Genomic DNA, 26,106 nt, shown 5'->3' on the forward strand with positions numbered 1-26,106 from the left:
GGTCACCAGGGGATAACAGGGGGGAGGGATAAATTGGGAGATTGGGATTGACATATACACACTAATATATATGTACAATAGATAACTAATAAGAACCTGCTGTATAGCATACTCTGTAATGGTCTATATGGAAAAGAATCTAAAACAAAAAGAAAGAGTGGATATGTGTATGTATAACTGATTCACTTTGCTGTACATCTGAAACTAACACAACATTGTAAATCAACTATACTCCAATAAAATTTTTTTAAAAAGTAAAATGAATCTTAAATCTTAATTTAAGAGGGAGGAACAGTATCAAGTATATAGGTTATTTTCCTGAATTCTCCATTCAAAGTTGAAAACTGTCATACTGAGATTTTACTTAAAGCTTGAAATAAATAGATGGACAAAGGCATACTAAGTAAACATAAATATAAAGCAAGTATTATAATATTAATACCAGACAAGATAGACTTTAACATCAAACAACAAAAGAATACGAAGAATATAAAATAATAATAAAGGTATTATAAACAAATGTATATGTGTACATACATAAAGAGTGGGAGATAAAAGGCAAAAACTTTTGCACAAATAATTTTGAAGCTAGAAATAATAAAATCTAACAAAAACAAAAGGAAACAACAGGAAAAATGTAATACATTTCCCAAATCAAATAGGACTAATTACATAAAAAATAAGGTCAAAAGTCCGCCTGCCGATGCAGGGGACATGGGTTCGTGCCCCGGTCTGGGAAGATCCCACATGCCGCAGAGCGGCTGGGCCCATGAGCCATGGCTGCTGAGCCTGCGCATCCTGAGCCTGTGCTCCGCAATGGGAGAGGCCACAACAGTGAGAGGCCCGCGCACCGCAAAAAAAAATAAAATAAAATAAGGTCAAAAATGAATTAAAATTGTAATCAAAATCTTTATTTAACGTATATGAGAAATTTTATATCCCTCAGCCAAAGAATCTATGTATTACTTTGAATGACCATAGAACATTTTAAAAAGCAAATCTTGTTTCCCACCCATTTTCAAATTCATCCAGTTAAATAAATGAGATTTTACAGACAATATCTTCTGAGAGCAATTCAATAAAATGACTAAAGAAGTTAAAATTCCCTGAATATCAGAAATTAAGACACAATCCTTAAATAGTCCTTAAATCAAGGGTACTATAAAAATGGGAATTATAAATTATCAAGGAAGCAGTATAAAAGAGAACATCTCATATAAAACTTGTGGGAAAAAGCATATACTGTGAATAAGTAAGTTTATCATCATTAAATGCCTTCTTTACTAATGAAGAAAATTAGTGAACCAGGTACTAATATTATGGAATTTAAAGAGGCTATAAAGAGCTAAAACTAAAATTCATGAAACACATCCCTATAATATTAAAATGAAAAAAAATAAATCCATAATGAATTTCTGTTAAATCATAAAACAGGTAAAACTCTTAAGAAAGTGATTAAGGAAAAAAAATAAATACTGAGAATAAAATTATGCAGGATTATAAATAAGAAGATATATATGTGATATACATACAATGTATAATATATATTGTATATATACTATATATACAATGCATATTGTGTATATAGTATAGATATGTTACATATATAATATACATAATATACATAATATATACAATAAGCATTTATTGAAAAATTATTGAAATACATAAAGATTATTGACAAATATATATTATATACATTATATTATATATAATATATATACAATGATCTGTATATATATTCTTATAATATATAATACAGATTATTGAAAAATTAGAAGCTTCATAAGAGTAATAAACAGCCAGTCAGAGCAAAATATTTTCACAGTTAACAGTCAAAAGAATTTTACCAATATACAACTTACCCAATTTGATAGGAAAATGTAGAAATTTTGAATCTAGTTTCTATAAAAGATTATTTTAAAAGTGATTTAAAAACTGTTCTTTGAACACAAAAAATAAATGATTTCACAGAGAAATTCTAAAATAATTTTAAGAAATAGGTAATGGTAACATTATTTAAGTTCTTCTAGAGCATAGAGAATGATGAAACATCCCCCTAAATCACTTTATAAATCTTACTTGGCTTTAACAGCCAAAACTGGTAAAACATTTGTATTAATAATATAGACCAAACTCACTTATGAATGTAGATACTAATATTCTACAAAACAATAGCAAATGGAATCCAACCATATGTTTTAAAATGCTATATTATAGCTAACAAATATTTATTACTGGAGTGAAAAAATGGTACAATATTAGATAAATATATCAGTGTAATCTATACCAGTAACAAACAAAAAGAGCAGAACCATAGATTCTTATTTATAGGTGATGAAGAATCAACTGAAATATATGTCAGTTTATTATACTTATAATATTACACATAATATATAATATAAATTCTAAATATAATATGAATACAAGAAAACTAAGTATAACTAAGAAAAGAAAAATTACCAAACACTAGCAATTAGAACTTGCTCTTGCAGCCATTATGGGAAAATAGGGACCAAGTTTACACAATTAACAAGTAGAAAACTGGAATATGATATATAAAAAATGGCTTTCAGATCTTGGACAAGAGGCAGAACAAGAAAAGAAGTAAGATAAACAAGGTGGGCACTACAATGGCCTAGAGAAAGCATTCATACTACAGTTCGGGGAGAATTAACCCAAACAGAGCAGGGTAGTCTCTATGAGCTGAGGAAAGAGAGCTCATAGATGGGGAGGCCAGAGAAGCTGGAGTTGGTGGATTGAAATATCAAAGAGGAGGGAGCTACACAGAGAATTCTGGAAATCTGCAAAACAACCCTTTTGATTCGTTTGTCTGAGTATTGATTTGTTTATGCAAGGGAGGTAACTACCCAAAGTTGAGAAAAAAACCTCTGGAAAGGAATAGCCAGAAAACCCCACAGGTTACATAGGGTTTGTGCTCCAGCCAGGCAGAGCAAAAAGACTTCTTAATAGATGGAGCACCAAGGACAATTCTAATAAGTATATTGCCCTGGTGATGGAGCCAAATTAGCCCTGCACCAAATGCTGTCTGAACCTTACCTAGTATAGCTGAAAATCAAATTTTGAAATGTAAATTATATGTAAGCACACATAAGTAACGTATGTGTGTTCCTGAAAAAAGCCCAACAATATTTTAAAAATAATGACAAAATCAAGCACCAACTGTATAAAATTTAAAATGTCTGCCATCCATTTAAAAATAATGAGGCACGTAAAAAATAATATACAACCCATAAGTTGAGAAAAATTAATCAATAGAAGTAGATCTGGAAATGGCAGCAATAATAGATTTATCATATAAAGATATTTAAAACAGCTACACAGAATTCCACCATATATTCAAGAAACTTAAAAGTGATAAAGAGAGACATGGAAGATATATATTTTCAAAATAACCAATCAGATATGTGGAAATAAAAATATATGTAATTTTTGGGCTTCCCTGGTGGCACAGTGGTTGAGAATCTGCCTGCTAATGCAGGGGACACGGGTTCGAGCCCTGGTCTGGGAAGATCCCACATGCTGCGGAGCAACTGGGCCCGTGAGCCACAACTACTGAGCCTGCGTGTCTGGAGCCTGTGCTCCGCAACAAGAGAGGCCACGATAGTGAGAGGCCCGTGCACCGCGATGAAGAGTGGCCCCCACTTGCCACAACTAGATAAAGCCCTTGCACAGAAATGAAGACCCAACACAGCCAAAAATAATTAATTAATTAATTAATAAACTCCTACTCCCAACATCTAAAAAAAAAAATACATATATATATATGTAATTTTTAAAATGTAGTCCAAGAAGAAGGGGAGGTGGGCAATAATAACAGTTGGAAAAAAACAATGCACAAAATGTTTCCAAACTTGATGGAAACTATAAATCTACAGGTCCATGAATCCCAACAAACTCCAAGGAGAAGAAACATGAAAGGAAATAACAACACAATGCATCATAATCAAATTGCTGCAAAGTGTAATTTTAAAAAATAATAATTGTAGGATGGAAGAAAAAAAGATGCATTTTCTACAAAGAAACAAAGATAGGAATAGTGGCAGATTTTTGTAAAAACCACACAGGCCAGAGGACAACAGAGTGTCATCTTTAAAGGCACTAAGTAATGTTTGTAAAAATGTTTAAAAGCTGTTGACCTGGAATTCTATACACAGCAAAAATATCCTTCAACAAATGAGGCAAGATAAAGATTTATTCAGACAGACAAAACAAAATAATTAATTTTTTAAGAGAAAGAATTTTTTAATGTTTTTCAACTTAATAGGATATGAAAAGACGTGACCTAGATAAATTTGCAGCAGAAGGGTACAAGAAAAGACCAGAATTTGGTAGAGAAAGAAAGAATCAAATAGAGTCAAATTCATAACAATAGAATGGAAAGAAACCCCAAATTTCATAGAATATTTAAAATTCACATCTGAGATAATAAAGTGCTAAAATGCTACTGCTGGGACTTGATACAGTACAATGGGTAGAAAGACTTTAATTTTTTTCCACAATTTAGATTGCAATACATAATGTGAATATATAAAAATATAATTATATTTATTCAGTTTTAACCTGTCTCTTTCAGGCAAATCACTGTTCTACTTCGAATTCCCTGTTCTTCAACCAAAATGACCATTCAGTATTCCTCTTACCAACTCACAGGTATCTCTGTTCAAAGTATTTTCTCCATTTCACACCCCTCTCTCCCTACCACTAAAGATTAAACACTGTTGTCTCAGTAGTAGATGATTAAAGTCTGAACATGATATCTTCTTCCTTTATACGTTAGGGTAGACACTTTGGATGATTATGTGGAAGTATGATCTTTATTATCCTAGACTATATTCTTTAAAATGAATTGGAGAAAAAGAAAAAAGAAAAAAAGAGAAAATTTTATTTAAACTGAATTGAATTACCATTATCACTATCATTTTCTAACATTGTAAATTCTAGAGAATACTGTGACAAGAAAAAAAGGCAATTAAAATAAATATTAGAAAATGAGAGAAAAAACTATCACACACTGTAACTGGTATAACTGAATATGTACAAAAAATTCAAGAGACTGAGAATTTGGTAGAGTAACTGGATATGAGAACAACATATAAAAGTCAATGACTTTTTCTATTCCTACAGTAATCAACTACACACAGAAATGGAAAAAAATATCATTTAATTTATAAGACCAACAAAAGCTATAAAATTCAATGGAAGAAAATTAGCAAAAATTTCACAGGGCCAATAATGAAGAAAACTATAAAATCATAATGAAGGGAGTAAATCTGAACACAGAAAGACTTCCCATAACCCTGTATGGAAAGCATTAAGTGTCAAACAAAAAAGTCACTTTTCTTAAAATTCATATAAAATTAATGCAATTCTAATTAAATTATACATTTCCTTGCGGAAATGAATAAAATATTCTTAAAATTTATATAGAAAATAAACTATAATAGCCAGGAAACCTATGAGAAGATAAGAGCAAGGCCCTGACTTTTTATATATTATAACTATAAAACACTATAATCAAATCAATATTTTGTTATATAAACAGACAAATAGATCAGGGAATTAGAGTCGAGGGGAAAAAATGTGTATGTGTGTGTCTGTGTATGTATCAATCACAGAATGTCAGTTAAATGGGAAAAAATGTTTATTTAATAATTAGCTTTGTATAATCATCCTATCTCTGCTAAATGAAAATGAATAAATTTCAAATAAATTAACAACATGAATATTAAAATCATTGTAACAAATATTATTAAAAATCTAGAAGGATGCTTGTACAGTTTAAGGATGAAGAAAAATTTTTAACAAATCAGTATACGAATATCTATAAAAAAAACCAGACTACCTTGACTATACAACTTTTAAATACTTCAATGCTATTAGTTAATCAAACAATGATACATTTGGAGGGAAAACTACAAGTGGGATGATCAGTTTATGTTTTTAAAAATATGGAGATAAATTATAGAAAACTAAAGTTAAAATGTACAAAAATATATTAGAAGGTGCTCAAACTCCTTAATAATATGGAGAATAAAAAGTACACTAAAATTAGGTAATATTTTACACCCATTTTTTTCTAGAAAAAGCAATAAAAACAATGATAACACACTACTGGTGGGAATGTTGGAAAAACAGTTGTATCATAAATTGTTGACAGAAATGTTAAATTTCACAACCTTTTTTGGAAAGCCATATGGCAACATGTATCAAAAATTTAAAAGTACACATACCCGGGCTTCCCTGGTGGCGCAGTGGTTGAGAGTCTGCCTGCCGATGCAGGGGACACGGGTCTGTGACCCGGTCCGGGAAGATCCCACATGCCGCGGAGCAGCTGGGCCTGTGAGCCATGGCCACTAAGCCTGCGCCTCCGGAGCCTGCACTCCACAACGGGTGAGGCCACAAGAGTGAGAGGCCCGTGTACCACACAAAAAAAAAAAGTACACATACTCTTCAATCCAGCAATAGCAATAATAATCATGACAATTAACATTTGCATAAAGCTTATTTTGTGTCACTCATGTATTCTAAGCGCTTTATGTAATTGGTTCATTTAATCCTCATAACAATTCTCTGATGGATTTACTACTATTATTCCATTTTACAGATAAGCGAATTGAGAACAAAAACTTGTCTGAGAAAATGCCAAAGGTGGTCTGAATGCAGGAAACCTGACTCCAGAATCATACTTCTAAAAACTTCATTGTTTTGCTTATATTTCACTTCTAGGAATCTAGTCATAGAAAGAAAAGTGAGTTTTTAGTAAACTGTTGTTAAGCAGAACTGATGCTCTTAGATGATATATATTGGGGAAAAATCAAAGTCCTGAACAAAGAAAACAAAATGTTAATTAATAAGGGAGTGTTGAAAATGCACAGTACATCTAGAGCATGGAATGTCATAAAGTCATTAATCAACATAATTTAGAACAATAATTGATGTTTTGGAAGGATTTGAACAAAGTATTCTTGGAAGAAAAAACAAGATACAGAGGCTGTGTCTATTATAATTTCATTATTTTAAACTACAATAATAAGAAAAGGTATAGAGATAGATGATGATGATAGATTAGATAGATGATAAATGATAGATAAATAGAGAGATAGATGGATAGATAGGATAGAAAGACAAAACACAAAAGATATTAAGAAAGTAGAGAGGGAGGAAAGATGGAAGGGAGGCAGGGCGGGAGGAAGAAAGGGAGGAAAAAAATGTAAAGCAGAGAGAGAAAAATGAAAGGATCTATCAACATTATTCCTGGGTGATCTGGAAGACGTTGATTGGAGAGAAGAGAATGATCAAGCACATAAGAAAAAATAAAACTGTTCAAAACTCTCTAGTACATATGACATGGCCCCATTCATGTAAAATGACATATATGTGGGTATGCAGAGAGAAAATAGGAAAGTCTATGCAGTTAAATATCTATCAGAATTGAGAAAGCAAAAGAATATCCATAAGACCTAGATCTTGGTGAAGAGGACAGAAGATATAAGATGAGCCTTTTCCATACACACTTTTATATTATTTTGTTCTCTTTCATATGTGTTACTTCGGCAATTTTAAAGCATCAAATTAAAACCCCTTTAAATATAAGTAAATTAAAATCTATTAGAATATATGCAATGAAAAAGCTTTAGCCCTTGAGCTATCATGACCCATATATACCACTTCCTTCAAAAATACTTAGAACTACAAAATTTAAATATTCAAGAACAAATAGCCCATGACTAAAATCATAATAGTACTTGCATGAAGAAAATCACTGATTATAACGACTTGATACTACATAACAATACTAATGATCATTAGTATTACTGTAAAAGAACAATTATCACACTAATATACTAATATGGTTTAATTATACAAAGAGGCGGTGCTTTTAAATATTAATGAAATCATCATTTAATCAAAAGCTTGTTTTAAAAGTCCACAAAAAATGAATGCACCTAGCATCATTAGCATACAAACTATGTATATATTTAAGACAACATATATAATTTTGTCAATATAAGTAAACAATAGTCAATTTTTGCAACTCCAAATGAACAATATAAAATACCAGCAAAACACTCAGGCTAGTGGATCTGACTCTGATGTATGCCTCTGCAGAAAAATATAGACAGTTCAATCTTGTATATGGTTCCTAACAATAAATAATTAGTATTTCACAAGAGTAAAAGAGCATCTCTAGAACATCCCTGTAGAATCTTCTTAATGTCTTTGCGCCATTTGTTGAGGAACTCATATATTACAGTTTCTTGAAGAAGATTTATGTGCCTGCATGTGGTGTATGTGTATAAATAGAGAGAGTATAGGGAGAGGTGTTTTGAAATTGCCATAGAAGTTAAATTCTCCCCATAAATAAAATTATTTTCTTTGTATCTTTGGAAAGGCATCCTATGTGACAGCTGAAAATTATTTCTGAGCTCATATAAAAAGGTCATCACTAGAGAGATATCTGATCAGACACCCAGGGCAGTTGACAAGCTTATCCACTCTGATGTCAAAACCAAAATCTTTAAGGGATTGGCACACTTTGATACTTCTTGCTACCTAGGAAGATGGGATTTAAGTTTAGTGGAAAGAGGTGTGTCTACCGAGGCAAAGTGCTGGTCATCTGTTAATGAAAAGTGTAGTGTAGTAGAACGACTAGAGCTCTAGAAAATAAAAAACCTGGCACGGGGCTTCCCTGGTGGCATAGTGGTTGGGAGTCCACCTGCCGATGCAGGGGACACGAGTTCGTGCCCCGGTCCGGGAAGATCCTACATGCCGTGGAGCGGCTACGCCCATGAGCCATGGCTGCTGAGCCTGCGCGTCCGGAGCCTGTGCTCCGCAACTGGAGAGGCCACAACAGTGAGAGGCCCGCGTACCGCAAAAAAAAAAAAAAAAAAAAAAAGACCTGGCACGACCAGTAAATCCCCTCTGTGGCTTTGGCTTAGCCATTTAGCTTCCTTGTACCCTGTTTCCTTTACTCTATAATGAGGGCTTTGTAACTTATCAATATTTTACTGACTTTTGCTTAAAAGAAAGACTGAGTTCCTCAGATGTTAATGGCAGCACTAAGCCATATCAATTTAGGAAACACTGCTGATCCAGTGAACATCATGGTACTAAACACTGTGTGAAGTCATGAATTAGATAAATCAGTTTAAATGGTTTAATTCCAAAACCTGTTTCATTACAGACAATTCTGTTTTTATTTTTTGCTCAGAGCTTTGAGACTTTACAGAATATAATTTGGGAAATAATGTGCTAAATAATATTTAATGTCCCTTCCAGGCATAAGCACACATGATTTATTAAATTAATCATTCAAACTGAGTAGAAATGTTATATCACCATTATTTTTTATTTTTATTTTTTGCGGTAAGCGGGCCTCTCACTGTTGTGGCCTCTCGCATTGCGGAGCACAGGCTCCGGACGCGCAGGCTCAGCGGCCATGGCTCACAGGCCCAGCCGCTCCGCGGCATGTGGGATCCTCCCAGACCGGGCCACGAACCCGTGTTCCCTGTATCGGCAGGTGGACTCTCAACCACTGTGCCACCAGGGAAGCCCCTCACCATTATTTTTTCATTAGAAACTTGACACAATTTTTCACATTTAGCAATGTCCTGAAATAATACGGACTAAGGAAGAGAGCATTTTCTCTCTTGTAACATAAAAAAAAGAAAAAGAAGTTTTGTGCCTGTAACTTTTTTCTTAAGAAAAAGAAGTTTTGTGCCTGTAGCTTTTTTCTTCTACTCATCTACCCACCAATTTTACTTAACATTTATTTTTGTACATAAACACATTTCCTAGTATAACATATTAGTATGGCTACGAAAAATATTTATTATATTCCATTAAGTAGTGATATACTTAATGTATTTTTTCAAAATGTATGTTATTTGTTTGAATCTGGGGCTGAGAATTATAGAACTAGAGTGATGTTCCTCCCCATCCAACTAAAAATGACAGACTTTTTCTTAATATAAATGGTTCCAAAGCAGTGCTCACAGGTATACTGAATATGTAAGAATCAAAAATTAATTATTTCCCTGCCCTCTTGAAATACTCCTGAGCCCAGAAGGTAACTGTCATAAAAGGAACTTAATTTATACTAATTTTAAAATAACCTGGCTATGGCAAAGCATGACCAGGAGCTGCCTGCAGCCACAGTCCTACATTCAGTTTATGTTTAATGAACTATTTTGGGTATATAATGAGAATTGCCCAGCTCCCCTAGATCTGCGCTATCTTGAGCAGCTTCCAAGGCTTTGAGAGTTTAAGCAAAGAAACGGTGAGAGGCAGAAAAAATAAATGGTTTCTGATAATTGCCCCTTTGGCACCAAACAGAAGGGTGAGGTAGGCATGGCTGAGCCAACTTGACTCTGCAGAACGTATGCTCACCCAGAGTCAGGGCAACATACAGCACCTCTTCAGTTACACGTTTTCCTTCTGTCTTCCGCTCTGTTAAGTTTTTATTTAAATGCAGAGATCTGACTGGAACATCAGAGAACTGCTTTCCATGGAGTGGATATCCAATTATTATGACAATAGTCAGCAAAGAAAAATTAATTTTATATGAAAAGTGACAAAGCTCAAACAAAATGTGACCTTGAATACAGATGTATTTATATTGAGGAAAGATACTGCCCTTTCTTCTCAGTCACTCAAATATTAGCTTAGTTACACAGGGAATGTGCTTTCTTTTAAATTTATTTTACGTTTTAAGTATTTTAAATATTTAGGTACCTTATTTTTCACATCAAACCTGAAAAATTTTCCTCAAAACATGGAAAACTTTAAAGGCGTTACTAGACTCCTAGGCCATACTGGATATTTCTCACACCATTTAAAAGTCTTTTTCATTAGGGAACAGAAATGTATCATCATAAGGCAAATATGAGCATAGCTTGTTCTAGGAAGAGGAGGAAGGAAAGCTGGGGCAAATGTAAAGGGGTGAAGGGGAGGGGTGAGACCATATGAAGAACTATTAGCAATGTTCAGGGGTTTGATTTTTATTCTACTGGCATTAAGCCACTGTAGTACTTATAAACATAGTAGCATGATATTGATTCATCAGGTGAAGAAATCACTTGGTCTGCAAACTGGAAAATGGATGTTAGAGTAGGGTGGCGTGATGATATTTTGCACTAGTACAAAAATATTAGAAATGAGGGGAATAAAGAAATTCAGAATATATTTTTAGTGGTGCTGAAAGATGTGCCCATCGACTGGATATTGGTGGGTGAAGAGTCAGTTGTTAATCAGTTATGATACCCTGGACCACTCCTTGTTAGATCTGGGGACAGTATGGTGTTGAGGGGAATTATTGGGCTGATTGATAGACTAGAGACAATGATAACACTCCTAGTTCCTTCTCAGTTAGGCTGCAAATGTTCCCCATGTCTCTATCCCTCTATAAAATGGCCTTCATGTTGCCTTCCTACTTGAGAATGCTATGAATGCTCCACACTGCAATCCATGTTACTGCTCATTGTTTTCATGCAACTCCTTTTTCTGTCTTAATTGCATTATGCTATGCTTGTTCCTATTGAATAATAGGAACACTCAGTTCCATTTGTTTTTCATAACTTCACCAATTTATCAAAGTCAACTGAATCCAATCTTATCCTCCCAAGGTGCTGGCCTTCCCTTTTATCCCTTTTTGTTCTCATGTGTATTCCTAATAAGGTAAATTTTCTCCTCTGTCATTTAGATTCTGGATTCTTCTTTCAGTATTGACCTCCACTATTCACTCACTTTTACCATGGCCCATTGATAATCATGCTTTTAAAATCCCTTGCTTCCTATTGGTTTTTTTCTGTGAAATGGTTTTAACTTTTAAGACAAAAAAGTTATGCTTCTGAAAGATATATTACAATCAATATTCTACACAAAATTCTATATCCAACACCCTGGATTCAGGACAGTATTAATCAAGGTTCATTGTAGAAACATGAGGCTTCATACTGTAAATTCTGCCCATATGAACACATATTTCACATTGTGGTAAATCTTATAGTTGTAGGAAGTAAATTTATGAAATTTATAGTTTTACAGTAACCAGCATAGATGGGATAGCTTAAAAATCACATACATAAAATGTTTATTAAAATCATACATATTAAAATATATATATTAAATATGTATTCAAAATATATATTAGTAAAATGTGTCTCACAGTATCACTTCTAATGTTGGTTTGACTATTTCCCCTTTGTCTGCTTTTACTAAATGCCCCTTTTTGATAAATGCCGGAGTAAAGAGAGAAAACAAGTGTTAAAATGTCTATTTTTCTGCATTGAACATACTGTATTTATTCCCATTTCTATTCTTTTATATACAATACAAATATATGCATAGTCAATATTAGGAATATAATCTAATGTATAATGTCCTTTGCTTATGTTAAATACACGACCTTTAAATAATAACTATTTTAATCTTGCAAACTCCAATCTGCAGAGAATAAATGTCTAATTACATGGGGAAAATAATTAAAAATAAGACTGATCTTTCTCTATGATTGCATATTGTATGTTTTTAGTTAGAAAAAAGTTAATATAAACCTGTGAACACAGATAAGCATTTTAAAATATCAGTATGTGTCCAACTTAATATGGTTTACTATTATAATAGTAATATGGTTTACTATTCTGGATCAATGACTGCTTTCTATACATTAATGCTAATATATCAAACTGTGTAAGAGTATGACATTTTATAGCAATGAGCAATTCTTTTATTTGTCATTGTAAAATTAAACATGGAAGATTTAGCTTTGAATGCTAAAAGAAATCTACTAATCTACCTAAAAATACACTAACAGCATGAAGTAACACAGTATAGAATGCAATTTTTCTAAAGATTCTCATTGATATTATATGAAAGTTTATTTCCAAGCTTTCTCAAAATTCCTCAATGTATCCTAAATAACATATCTATAAAGTAGTTTGTATATTCATGTGTTTGCCCTTGTGTGTAGCTTGACTGTAGTAATCATTTCACTATGCATGTGTATATCAAGTCATCATATTGAACAATTTAAACATATACAATTTTTATTTTAAAAAATAAAAGAAAATATAAAAAGAAACATTTTGCCCTAATAGAAAATGTATATTAATTAAAATAGCAAATATAAACTCTCCCAATGTTAGACTTAATTTTATATATTTCTTTTAGGCAAATAAAATAATATGATAAATACATCAACTATACCTCAATAAAAAATATGATAAATATATATTATGTGACTAAAAACAATAATTGTTTTCTAACAAATATCTTTAACATGACTAGAAGCAATGATTCTTCATATTTCCATCCTTGAGTCAGTAAATTTATTTCCTTTTCCTTATGTATCCATCTTTAGAAAATTAAAACTTAGAATTTATCAGTGGAATAAAATAGGGTATCAACAAAACATTATAACATGACTACAATAAACCATAGGCAGAGGAAATGTGTAAAAGTTCTAAGAATGAAATTTAAATTCTTTCTATTAGACCTTAGATATGACATCAATCACTAATATTGGGAATATGCTCAAAATAACAGCATGTCAATTACTGTACCCACAGTTCAAAGGCACGTTGGGACAATTCCTATGACAGGAATTTTCTTATATACACAATAATAAATGTCTCAATTTTGTGACAGGTTTTATAAATTATTTTGGCTATATAAAACCACGCTGTCACTCTTCAAATACAAATGTATGAAACATTATTTTAGTCAGGTGAAGACTTCATCATTAAAAGCCTTGAAATAAATTACTTGAAGAATGTATTTTTAAAAGCAGGCATTCAGCAAGAAGTCAATTGGTCCTAGAAAGTGTAATGGTTGTCTTTATGAAAAGTCAGTCATCTTAAAAAGGATGGCATCAAAAGTTGGAAGTAGTGATCATAGAAAAGAAACAATTACGGAAGAAAATTATTTTGGGTGACATAATTATATGTGTCCTTCTATGCTCATCATTATTTGAGTCACTTATTTAAAAATAGAATTTTATTGTTCCATCAAATATTAAAGAAAAAGCTTTCTAACATTTTCTTGATATACATAGTTCAAACTCTTAACACTTATTAAAATGATAGTGGTGACAATTTTATCTTCCTTGATAATGTTGGTTATGCTAATTAGAAAAGTATCTGCATAATTTTAGTAAAATATTAAGAAAAGAAGGGAGGTCAAAAAGTTGATGGAATGTTCTACATCTGCCCTGTCTAATATGACAGTACTATCAAGACTATTGAAATTAAAGTTAAAATAATTAAAATTAAATAAAATTAAAAACACTACCGACATTTAAAGTGATCATGTTTCTACAGTCTACAGCATTGGACAGTGCACATACAGAGCAGCTTCATCATTGCAGAATTTTCTCTTGGACAGAATCAAATAGGACTTTCTACATACCTTGAATTCTCAAGTAAAAGTCAATTTGTTTCCATATGTTGCTTATGAATTCCATACACGAAGTGAGATGAAATTAAATAATATGATGATGTCTTCTTAAAGGTGAATACAGTTAAAAGGTATTCAGTTTGGATGTAATTCCTTTTCAGAGGGCCAGAAGACAGGAAAGCAATTCTAACCCTAAATATCAGTGATTTGTAAGTTTTTCACAATAAAGAAGGAATCATCTGTATTAAAAGACCGATATTCACACTACCAATTGATAACACAAATTCAATGTTAGACTCAATCTTATATACAGTTGAGTCCCCTAGATACAAACCTTCAAGTTGCAAACTTTCAAAGATGTGAACATGTGTTCGCATTTCCAATCACATAAGCTCATTTATGTGTCTGGCATACATTGTCATGTGTGTGCATCCTCTACAAGTGGTTGTGCCTTTGTGTACTTTACTGTACAGTACTGTATAGAGTACAGCAGTACAGTATCTTTATTTCAAGCTATATCTGCAAGAGGACGACTTCATTGAACTCCTTGCTGTGCAACAAGGGGAGCTTACTGATGAAGACCTGATGGAACTGGAGGCTCAGAGAAAGGACGAAGAGAGACAAAAGGAAGAGGTAACTAAAGAACCGAAGAGATTCATGACGCAGAAAATGGCAAGGGGATTTTCTTTATTTGAGGAGGCATCGTTAGTTTTTGAGACACAGGACCCTAACATAGAACAGTACTCGAAGGTTGCAGCAGCCTTTCAGAATGAAATCCAGGGTTACTGTGTCATCTATCATGGGAAAAAAAGAGCTACTACCCAAACATCACTGGATCGCTTTTTCAAGAGGGTAGATAGAATTGAATCCAGCAAGGAACCAGAACCTGTGCCATCAACGTCAGGCGTGAGTGAAATTGCAGTTCGTCCTCCGTCTCCTATTGCTGATGATCCTTCAGCTCTACCATCTCCCCCCTCCTCTCCCTCCTCCAGTCAGTAACTTCTTGCCTGTTCACTTGATGCCGGTCCCTGTATGTCAGTTGTTGTACTGTACTACTGTACTTTTCAAGGTACTGGACTGTAAGATTAAAAATTTTTTTGTGTGTTTGTTTTTTTATGTATTATTTGAGTGAAAAGTATTATAAACCTATTACAGTATAGTACTACATAGACGATTGTGTTAGTTGGGTACCTTGGCTAACTTTGTTGGACGTACGAACAAATTGGACTCACGAACAAATTGGACTCATGAATGCACTCTCGGAATGGAACTCGTTTGTATGTAGGGCACTTACATATTTGAAATGTAGGGATGCATTTATAAAGAATTATTAACAAAAGTCCTCTAACAAATGTCTTTTGCTAGGAGGGACATGGAACAGGAATCACAAAGTTTCAGTGATGAAATGAATGCTTCTATGGACAAACACAATTACAATCTGCTTCAGTAATTTCTTCACACCTAGATCAAAACTGCTGATTAAACACTCTATATCAAGCATGTCATCACTGTATATCAACATTCTATATACAGTATGCCAAAGCTTCTAGAGAATACCACTCTCTAGAGTTAGCCAATCAATTAGCAAATATATAAGCTCTGATTTTCAGGGTAAGGAGGGAAGATAATTTGCTTAAAGCTGACCCTTTAGACCCTTTGACAACTCTGAATCAATCCACCGACCTATTATCATATTCAAAATGTTGGAAGTAGTTGGAGCCTATTATGCACATATGCCAATATAACGTGAATTTAACACATAATTTTATTCATCAAAGGAATGTCAAAAAGAATCTGCTTATCTTATTACAGCCTCATCTTTTTAAATACATAAATCATGGAGGTCTTTTTCTGGGGGTGTCTCTCCTTTTTATGTGGTTGTGATGGTAAAACATATGTTGAATGCTTTTGATTAAAAGTTTTAGAAAATTATTTATTAACATATATGTTTATATATGTAAGGTATGGAACCAAAAAACAAATAGATAAAAGTAAGGATGTCTGGAGGTGAGAGAAAGAATAAGAGAGGGTGCAGAAATAGATTGGATCTGGATGGTAGCTCCCTATACCCATGGACAGAGTGGAGATGAAAGTTAGCATCTATGGAGTGGTCTGGAATGTATGGTCATTCCAAGACCAGGCAGAGGATCAGAGAAGTACTGCAGATGAGGAGAGTTTCAGAGAAAAACTCAGTAAGGGTCAGAAATAAAGGCAGTCAAGCACCAAGGGGCAGTGACAGGGGCAGTGACGGGGCAGTAGGTGTGAATGGACCCAAGAACAAATTTCAATAGAGAAATGAAGATAATGGATTTAGCAGTAAGGGATTATGATACAAGTATCATTGATTTAAAAGTATGTAAAACCTCAAGCAGTTAATGATATGCTCATAAATTATTGAGATTATATTATATATAAATTTTTCTGGAATATTATACATTCCATTAGAAATCATCAACAATCTGTAATTAGCTTTTATTATGACTTGAAACATTAAAGTCCATGGTGTCCATGGCGTTTTTCTTCAATTCATCCTTTGTCAGTCACCAAATACATTATTTTTTAAACAATTTTTCATTTTAATTCCTTTTCTTCTCATAAGACCTCCATCCCATTGATGTCCTCATTATCTCTGGCCTTAATTACTATGACAACTCAGCATATTCCCACTTGCCCCGTGTTTTCCCCCAACCACTATCATACCATTAATCTGCTCAATAGCGTCCAATGGAAAAGAACAGAATGGCTCCATGTGACAAGTAAGATCGACTTGAACTATACAACCCTGTTACTGATGCAAAATCTTTCTCATTCAAATTCTCCACCATAGTACCAGTGATTATCTTGGTGTTCTCCAGTTATACCAGGCTTAAAATGGGCACCGGGTCTTTGCCCATGATATTATATTGACTTGAGACTTTCTCTTTGTTTCCCTTCCCTAGGTTCCCAAAATTATTTATAAAAGAAAGCACAAGGGCTTCCCTGGTGGTACAGTGGTTGGGAGTCCACCTGCCGATGCAGGGGATGAGGGTTCGTGCCCCGGTCCGCGAGGGTTCCGCGTGCCACGGAGCGGCTGGGCCCGTGAGCCATGGCCACTGGGCCTGCGCGTCCAGAGCCTGTGCTCCACGGCGGGAGAGGCGACAGCAGTGAGAGGCCCGCGTACCGCAGAAAAAAAAAAAAAAAAAGAAAGCACAAAATCTACTTCCTCCTTAAACTAATTATAGTGCTATTTACATGGTAGCCTTTCTAAACCAATATCTTTAACCTTTAGACCAAAGATCTAACATGAGGGGCTGAGTTAGTGAGAGGAATTACAAATTCATAAGTACATAACACACTGCCTATAGACTGTAGAAATAAACATCATGCAAAAAGTATATAAGAATATTAAAAATACACAGATAATTTTACATATATATAGATATAACTTCTTTAAAACATATTTCAGTCATTTTTACTTAATATTTATAATGCAAAACAATGGTCTTGCACTTCATCACTTAGAGGTCTTTCATCTAACTTTTCAAATTACAGGAATGTAAATTCTACTACTATTTAATATTTGATGTTTGTTAAATTTTTGGTTTTAAATTCAATCCAGTGATTCTGGGGTAAAATATTAATTAATCATTTTTTTCCTCTATAGATAAAATGTCATTAATTTTGAGGTTAGATGCTTTAGGCAAGATGTGAGGAACTTCTTTTTGCTTCATGTGTTAAAAAATCTATGGCCCTTAGTTTTTCTATGAAAAATATTTTCTTGGGGAAAAGAATATCTGACAAGAAACTTGGACATATAAGATTATATCAAACTTTACTGGCCTAAAAAACAGATTATGAAACTATACTCTTAATATGACTTAGGCAATACATGCCAATACTTGCACTATTTTCAATTTGTTATGATACTGTATACTCACACCTATCCATTATTCCTTTTTATTTTAAGTTAGAGAAATGGTTTTATATTTAATTGATCTTACCAAAGCCTACATGTATTCTGATAACTGAAAAAAAAAAAAATCACCAAGATAAAACCACTCCAAATCTTTCTGAGTGACAAAATTTTACTATTATTACTCTGGTCTTTTAAAATATAGTATGTGGGAGGGGGCATTTAGATTTCCAAAAGCAATAAATGACATTAGCTGAGAATGTTTTATGTGAGGAACAGTTTAAAATATATTAGTCAGCATTTTAATGGGGAAAAGTGAAAGATGTAATAACAGATTCGTCTGTCTTCAACATGTCTTCCTATTTACCACAAAAGGTACCAAATCCAATATCCTATAAAATTCAAAATGATTGAAGCATCTTTAAAATTCAAATTGTTGACAAAACAACAATAAACCTAATATAAATAGCTAAATCAATTTGGATCACTTTTTGAAATGAAAACCTCAATTCTACCCAAGGTTAGAATCTACACTTAGAAATTTTCAGATGTGGGATGAAGAAATGGAATGATCTGCCACCTATTCACATCTGATGGTACCCCACAGGAAATATTTCTCTTGGGAAATTTTATTACAGAAAATATATAAAGAGAATTTATTCAGTCATCTTGACTTTCATTAAGACTATCAGGCAAGTCTGAACCTGCTTCTAGAAAGGTGCCTCAGTCTCCAAAGAAAATAAATTTAGAATCTCTTCTGCTGTCAGAGGGATCACAGAATTAGGATAAACCATATAGTTCCAGTATGTAGAAGAAGACATAAACTGTTGTCTGGCCACCATCCAAAACAAGTACTTCCATCCTGTATTCACCAATGAAAATGTTTTCTACCATGTACCTCACTTCTGAGTAACTCCTCTTAAGAAATAAGCATCAGATAGAGTGACAACATGTGAAAACAAAAGGAAAGCCTAGCTCAACTAAAAGATTTTCCTATATTTTAGATAGATACAAATTTTCTAATATCCATCTAATATCACTGGCTGGTATCTCTTAACTAGAATATTTGGTTCCAATTCTGATCAAAATACAAATTTGGCCCAATCAAACTAATAGCATTGTTAGTTATCAAGATAAGTATATTTAATGATGTTTATAAAAAGTTTTCTCTTAGAGTTTTTTTCCCCATAAAAAATATAAAAGTTGCTTGCAAATGTGTGTCAATACACAAATAGCCAAGGAAATCAATAAGAGAAATTATTAATTTGAATGTAAAATAAAGTTAACCTGATTTGTTTAATACACAAAATAATTTTTTCATTCACCTTCTCCTTATAAAGGGATTTTAGTAAAACACTTGTGCAGTGACTTAGCAATGACAAGGTAACAAGTAAAAAATTGAGGAAAGAGGACATGTCATTAATTCCTACATATGAATGATAATTTAGCAGGATGCAAAGACTACAGAAAAATGCTGACAAACTGCAAATGATTTTGTTTGATTGTTTTCTTCCAAGTAGTTGTCTGGTTAACAGAATGTTAAACATAGCATTTGCTTTAAAACCTGCTGTTGAAAAAGTTTTGTAATATATGTTCACTGATCTTTTCTTTGAGTCTCAAGGCAATAGTGATGTGCTGCGAACTCTAGAGTTGGACAGATTTACGTTTAAATTAAGGTATCACTCTTTACTCAATGTTTGAACTTACACACTGTACTTTTATTTTTTACTCAGTGAAAGTCTAAAGTAAATGTTTCTGGTCAGCCAGGAATTGTGGTATGTGGTAGGGAGAAGTGGGAGACATGACTTGGTAGAGGAGCAATACAAGAATAAATGTTGTGCCATCTTCAATTTGTAACTCTCAGTGTTGCCTAGATACTACTTCCTAGTCTCCTGAAAGAAGAAAAGATCATGCATAATCAAATGTGTAAGCTATATGTGTCAATCACATATCACTTCTGCTCATCTTCCATTGGTTAAAATTTAACTATATGAGCACACCTAACTGTAAGGAAGGCTGAGATGCTGTTTGACTCTGGTGGCTAGGAAGAGGAGAAAATGAATTTAATGAATAGCTAGAAGTCTCTGCCACCTACCTACCACATACAGCTATATTGCAGATTGAATGACATAATATAAAGTTCAGTCAGTATTCACCATGTTAAAACAATATTTGCTATTATTATTAATGTCAGTGTTACCATTCTGAACTTCATTTTTCATTACAGAGCTTTCAGGTTGTGAAAGACTGTAAATTGGTTAAATATTTACTTTTTCCCAGAGAGAGTCTGAAAATATCCTTTCTAACACTCTGATACAACATTTATACTTTGATATAATGAAAAAAGAATGAACTTTGGAGTTATATTAACTAGAGACTAAACTTCTACTTTCCTACATAATTAATACCTGGGTAACTACAAATTAACAAATAGTTATTGAATTCACCTTGTACTGTGCTCTAAGTACATAGATAAAATTAAAGTTTGGGTTGATAAACGTTAAATAGTGACAATATTTTTAAATGAGTCCAATTATAGTGATAAATTCAGAGAGTGAATATGGTTAATATGAAATGCAGGTGACATCCCACCAACTCATGTCTCCCACTTCTCCCAACTGCATACCACAATTCCTGGCTGACCAGAAACATTTACTTTAGACTTTCACTGAGTAAGAAATAAAAGTATAATGTGTAAGTTCAAACACTGAGTAAAGGGTGAAGCCTTAGTTTAAACTTAAATTAGGTGACATCTAGTAGGATGGTTATTGTGCTAGCCCAGGCAAGAAATGATAGGGACTTGAATTTGAGCTGTAGCTAAAAGAAAGAAGAAAATCACATTTGACCAAGCTTTTACATGTGTGGTAACAGTACCTGATTAATAATTAAAAGTTTGAGAATTAAAAAGAAAAATAATTCGAAGGCATTTTCAAGATTTATCACCTGAAGGAGATGTAATATTACCTGAGTAGAAAACACAGGAGAAAAAGTAGATTTGGTAGAAAAGATAATAATTTAAGTCTTAGGTATATAAGTTTGAGTTCCCTGTTTGAATTACATTGAAAATGCCTTGTTGGTAGTTAAAAATTGTCTGGAAAACAGAAGATTTTATGGTTAAAGATAAAGATTTCAGAACAATGAACATAAATGTGAATTACTGGGTGAAAACTAATCAGAAAAAGAAAGCAAAGAAAGGAACTCTGGGAATAGACTAGGAGGAACTTATTAGAGAAAAGAGAAGTGAGAGAGCAGTGATGACACAGAATCAAAGGATTAGAGAGACAAAAAGGAGGAAACACTTCATCCCAGTTTATAGCTGATTCAGTTTGTTATAAAGCAGAAACTAACACACCATTGTAAAGCAATACAGATGTTAAAAAAAAAGGAAACAGTCCACAAAATTATCAGTTGTTTTTAATATTAATTTTTATTTTCTCAGGTATTTGGAAAGGCCAATTTGCATGAGGACCAAATCAACTAGAGGTCCAGACTGCAGTTAGTTGAGAAATAAAAGAGATTAGAGAAAATGGATACTGTAACTGCAGACAAATCATTTAGTAACCTTCTTGGTAAGGAGAAACAAAGAAGTATGGAAGTAACATAACCAGAAAACAGGTCAGAGATTTTAATTTTTAGGATAAAGGATATCTCAATATGTTTGAAAACTGAGATGAAGGAAGTCAGTGGGGAAGAGACTTACATAATAATAGGAAAAAAAGACAATGTGAAAACCATAAGCTTGAAAATGAGCTGAAATACTGCTTCTACTAAGACAAGGTGAAGTCAGGGACATTCCATGGTAGATGAAAAGGAAGATGAGGAAACCACGGCTCTCTCTGTTTCTTAGTAAATAATGAACAAAGTTATCTGTGGCAAAGACAATGACTTTCAAGGTACATATTTTACTTATTCATTTATTCAAAAAAATATTCTTTGAATGCTAAGTTCTAAACACTAAGATAGGTGCTGGAAACACAAAATTGAATTCAACATGCTTCCTAACCTCAAAGTGCTTACATTTTGATAAGAAGACAAATAAGGAAACCAGTGATAAGGGAACTGTGTGGTAAGTGCTATGATAGAGATGGGGACAGGATGCTTCTTAACAGAAATGGAGCTCTAACGTAATGCATGGAAGAAGAGAAAAAACAAGGAGCATTTCCTGACGGAAAGAAAGCTAAAGATGAGTCTTAAGACTGAGTAGCCTTTAAGGAGACAACTAAGGAATTGGGAAGGGTGTTCTTGGCAGGGAAAACAACATGACTGAAGGCAGAGTTAGAAAAAAGAATGATGAATTCAGAAATGAGCTTGTGTATACGGCTGGAGCTTAGGACTTGAGTGAGGAATTTATAAGTAAGATTAGAGGTACTAAAGAGTCAAATTGCAAAGCACTTCTTGGGCTAAGCAATGCAGTTTAGCATTGTATTTTCAGATAAGTTATGGTGAGCTATGTTAACATTTAAAATGTGAAGGTAAGCTCTTCAGATTTGCATTTGAGAAAGAATACTCAGATTCAAGGAAGAGGATGACCTGCTAGAGGCAGAAAGACTAGTTTAGGGTTTAGGCATTATTGCCTCAACTGATCTAAGGCAAGAGAGATGGAAAATAGATGAAAAATATAAGACCTATTTAGGAATTGAAGCTTGATTGATCAGGCTTGGAAAGGGAAAGAAGTATCCTAGTATGAAGCATAGGTCTTTAGTGGATAGCAGTACCAATAATAAGATAGAGAATAGAGAAGACTGAATTGGGGAGGAAGATAATCTGGTTTTGAACTTTTTTTAATGAATCAATCAGAGTTCAACCAGAGAAGCAGAACCAGTAGTATACAAGAAAGAGAGAGAGAGAGAGAGAGAGAGATTCATTATAAGAAATTGGCTTATGTTGTAAGGACTGGGGCTGGCAAAGCAAGGCCAAGATCCATAGAATTTCCTTTCTAAGGCTTAAGTGACTTGAGTTTATTTATCATATATGCTGAAGGTGAGAATCTTTTGAAAGTCAGAAAGGAGTAAGAGTAGAATGGTGCAAAAGAATGGAGCAAAACAATGACCTGAGTGAGGAAGTGGAGAACCAGAAGGATTTGGACAATTCCAAAAGGGTCCTTATTAGAGGGAAATAAAAAGGCTCAAATTGAAAGGTTACATGGGTATCCAAGTTGTAGGGACAAAACCATTTACCAGTATATGTGTGGAAGTAGAAATAAAGTAAAAGAATTCAAGAAATTTTCTTGACAGTAGGCACAAAGGTTATAATTTAGTTTTAATGATAATATTAGATCACTTGTAGTCAGAAGATAAACAAAAAGGATATGGGGGGAAATTGGACCATAGGTTGCTATTTAGCATCTGGATATGAAATTGTGATATTGCCATTAATTCCACTCTCAGCACCATGTTTTTGGCTCATTGTATCAGTTTTGAGCTACAGTGGAAAGAGATGTGCACTGTATTATTGCCATAGCAATAGAGATATAAGGGTAGTGGAAAGGTCAAGATTTCCCTGTCTAGGGGGCTTCCCTGGTGGCGCAGTGGTTGAGAGTCCGCCTGCCGAAGCAGGGGACACAGGTTCGTGCCCCGGTCCAGGAAGATCCCACATGCCGCGGAGCAGCTGGGCCCGTGAGCCATGGCCGTTGAACCTGTGCGTCCGGAGCCTGTGCTCCGCAGCGGGAGAGGCCACAACAGTGAGAGGCCTGCGTACCGAAAAAAAAAAAAAAATTCCCTATCCAGTGGCCTTTATCTTATCAGAGCTTTGTTGTCAGCCCAGGAAGTTCTAACTGAACAATGTATTCTGCTGTACATAGGTTTATGTAGGTTCCAAGCGCTCCCAGAATATCCTGTAAGTCACTTATCTCAGGGAGACTCTTGAAAATTAAGGAAATCAGTCAATACCTAGATTTCATGTATATTTAGATTTCACAGGGAATAATGTTTTTATTATAAAATCAAAAAAAAAAGAAGGAAGAGAGGAAAAAAGATAGGAAGGATGATAAGAAGGGGGCAGTAAAGGAAGGAAGGAGGGTGGATGTAATACTATGTAATTCTTTATCTTGGTATGCATGTAATTAAATTAAAAACATAACCACACAACAATAACAACATTGTATTAGTTTCCTAGGGCTTCCATAACAAATTTCCACAAACCAGGTGGATTACAACTACAGAAAGTTAATTTCTCAAATTTCTGGAGTCCAGAAGTCCAAAATCCAAGTGTCAACAGGGCCATGATCTTTCTGAAGTCCCTAGGGAAGAATCCTTCTTTGCCTCTTCCTAGCTTTTTGTGGCTGCCCACAATCCTTGGCATTCCTTGGCTTGTAGCTATATCATGCCAATTTCTGCCTCTATCTTCATATGACCATCTTCCCTTTGCATGATTCTGTGTCTCTGTCTCCAAATGTCTCTCTTCTTTATCTCATAAGTACACCAGTCACTGAATGTTGGGCTCACCCTAATCCAATATGACCTCATCTTAGCTTGATTACATACACAAAGATTCTACTTCCAAATAAGGCTCCATATTCACAGGAGCCAGGCTATAGGACTTGAACATATCTTTTGAGGGTACATAATTAAATCCACTACAACAAATGTTTACCAAAGGAAAAAATTGTTCTATCTTAAATTATTGCAAGTTCTGAAATAATTGAACTATCATTTCTTCCAAGTCTTGTCTCAATAACTTAGTTTTCTCATCTATAAATTGAGGACAATATTAGTTTCCACCTTCTCAAGTTATTGTGAGGATTAAATTTATTTACGATGTCTAGTGTTTAGAATAGCTCCTGGCTATAGTAAGCACTTTATAGGTGTGCGATGGGCAGCCTTGAAACACCTGCCAGCCCCTTCCACAACAATGGTCCTCCCAAGACTTCACTCTGAAGAAATGAAAAGATTAGCTAAATCTTATTGTTCACACAGTATGGGAAGGAGTCCATCTATTAGTGAGACAGCACTAATTATTTTTATCATGTTTCCCCTATTATTTCTGCAACTTACTCTATAATTGGACAATTTACTCTATTAGACAATGACCTTGGGCATTGTGCTTGGTTTTAGCAGCCCATTCTCAGTCGATTTCTAACAGAAGCAGGTGAACTCTCTTAATTGGTATGCCTGGAGAGAAATATAAACATGTCAAATGAATAACCATTGGGTAATAGGCAGTGTTGGATGGCATTCACTTTCTCCTCTGCCAACTGCCTTTAACGTAACTTGGTAACAAAGCAGGACAACTCTTCCTTTTCTATACAGAGGTAAGATTAGCTCATCTAAAAGGTATAATAGGGGAGGAAGGCAGCCTAAAGTGAACAGGATAGGCCAGCAGCATCAATTTTCACTTAGCAAGTGTTATTAATAGACAAGCCTAGGCTGTGGAAAACAATAGCTGTGCTACTTAAAGATTTGTTTTAGTCCCATATGTCAGTCAAAATTCCCTTTATTGATTTATATCTATTTCAGAAATAAAGGTACTGAATCTCTTCCTAGCCATCAGCCCAATTAATTGGTAATGTTATTTTGCAAAGTTGGGAAATTCTATTAGAGCATTACCCTAACCTGCATTGTGTTTGTTTGTTTGTTTGTTTAAACTACAGATACATGAAAAAAAAAAAACCCAATGATTTCTCTATTAATTTGTGATCCTAAAGATCTATCTAACTAAACAGTGAATCTCAAAAGGATGAATAATCCCCTTTTCTACAAGAGCTTCACCGTGAAGAAAGAATTAACCAGGGAGCTGTAACAAGCACAGTGAATCCTAGTCCTGTGCAATTTGAGGTTAGCTTGGCAAAGTGTCCTATA

Source organism: Monodon monoceros, unplaced genomic scaffold (assembly GCF_005190385.1).
Source record: "Monodon monoceros isolate NGI ecotype Baffin Bay Population unplaced genomic scaffold, NGI_Narwhal_1 Super_Scaffold_11, whole genome shotgun sequence".
Lineage (NCBI taxonomy): Eukaryota > Metazoa > Chordata > Mammalia > Artiodactyla > Monodontidae > Monodon > Monodon monoceros.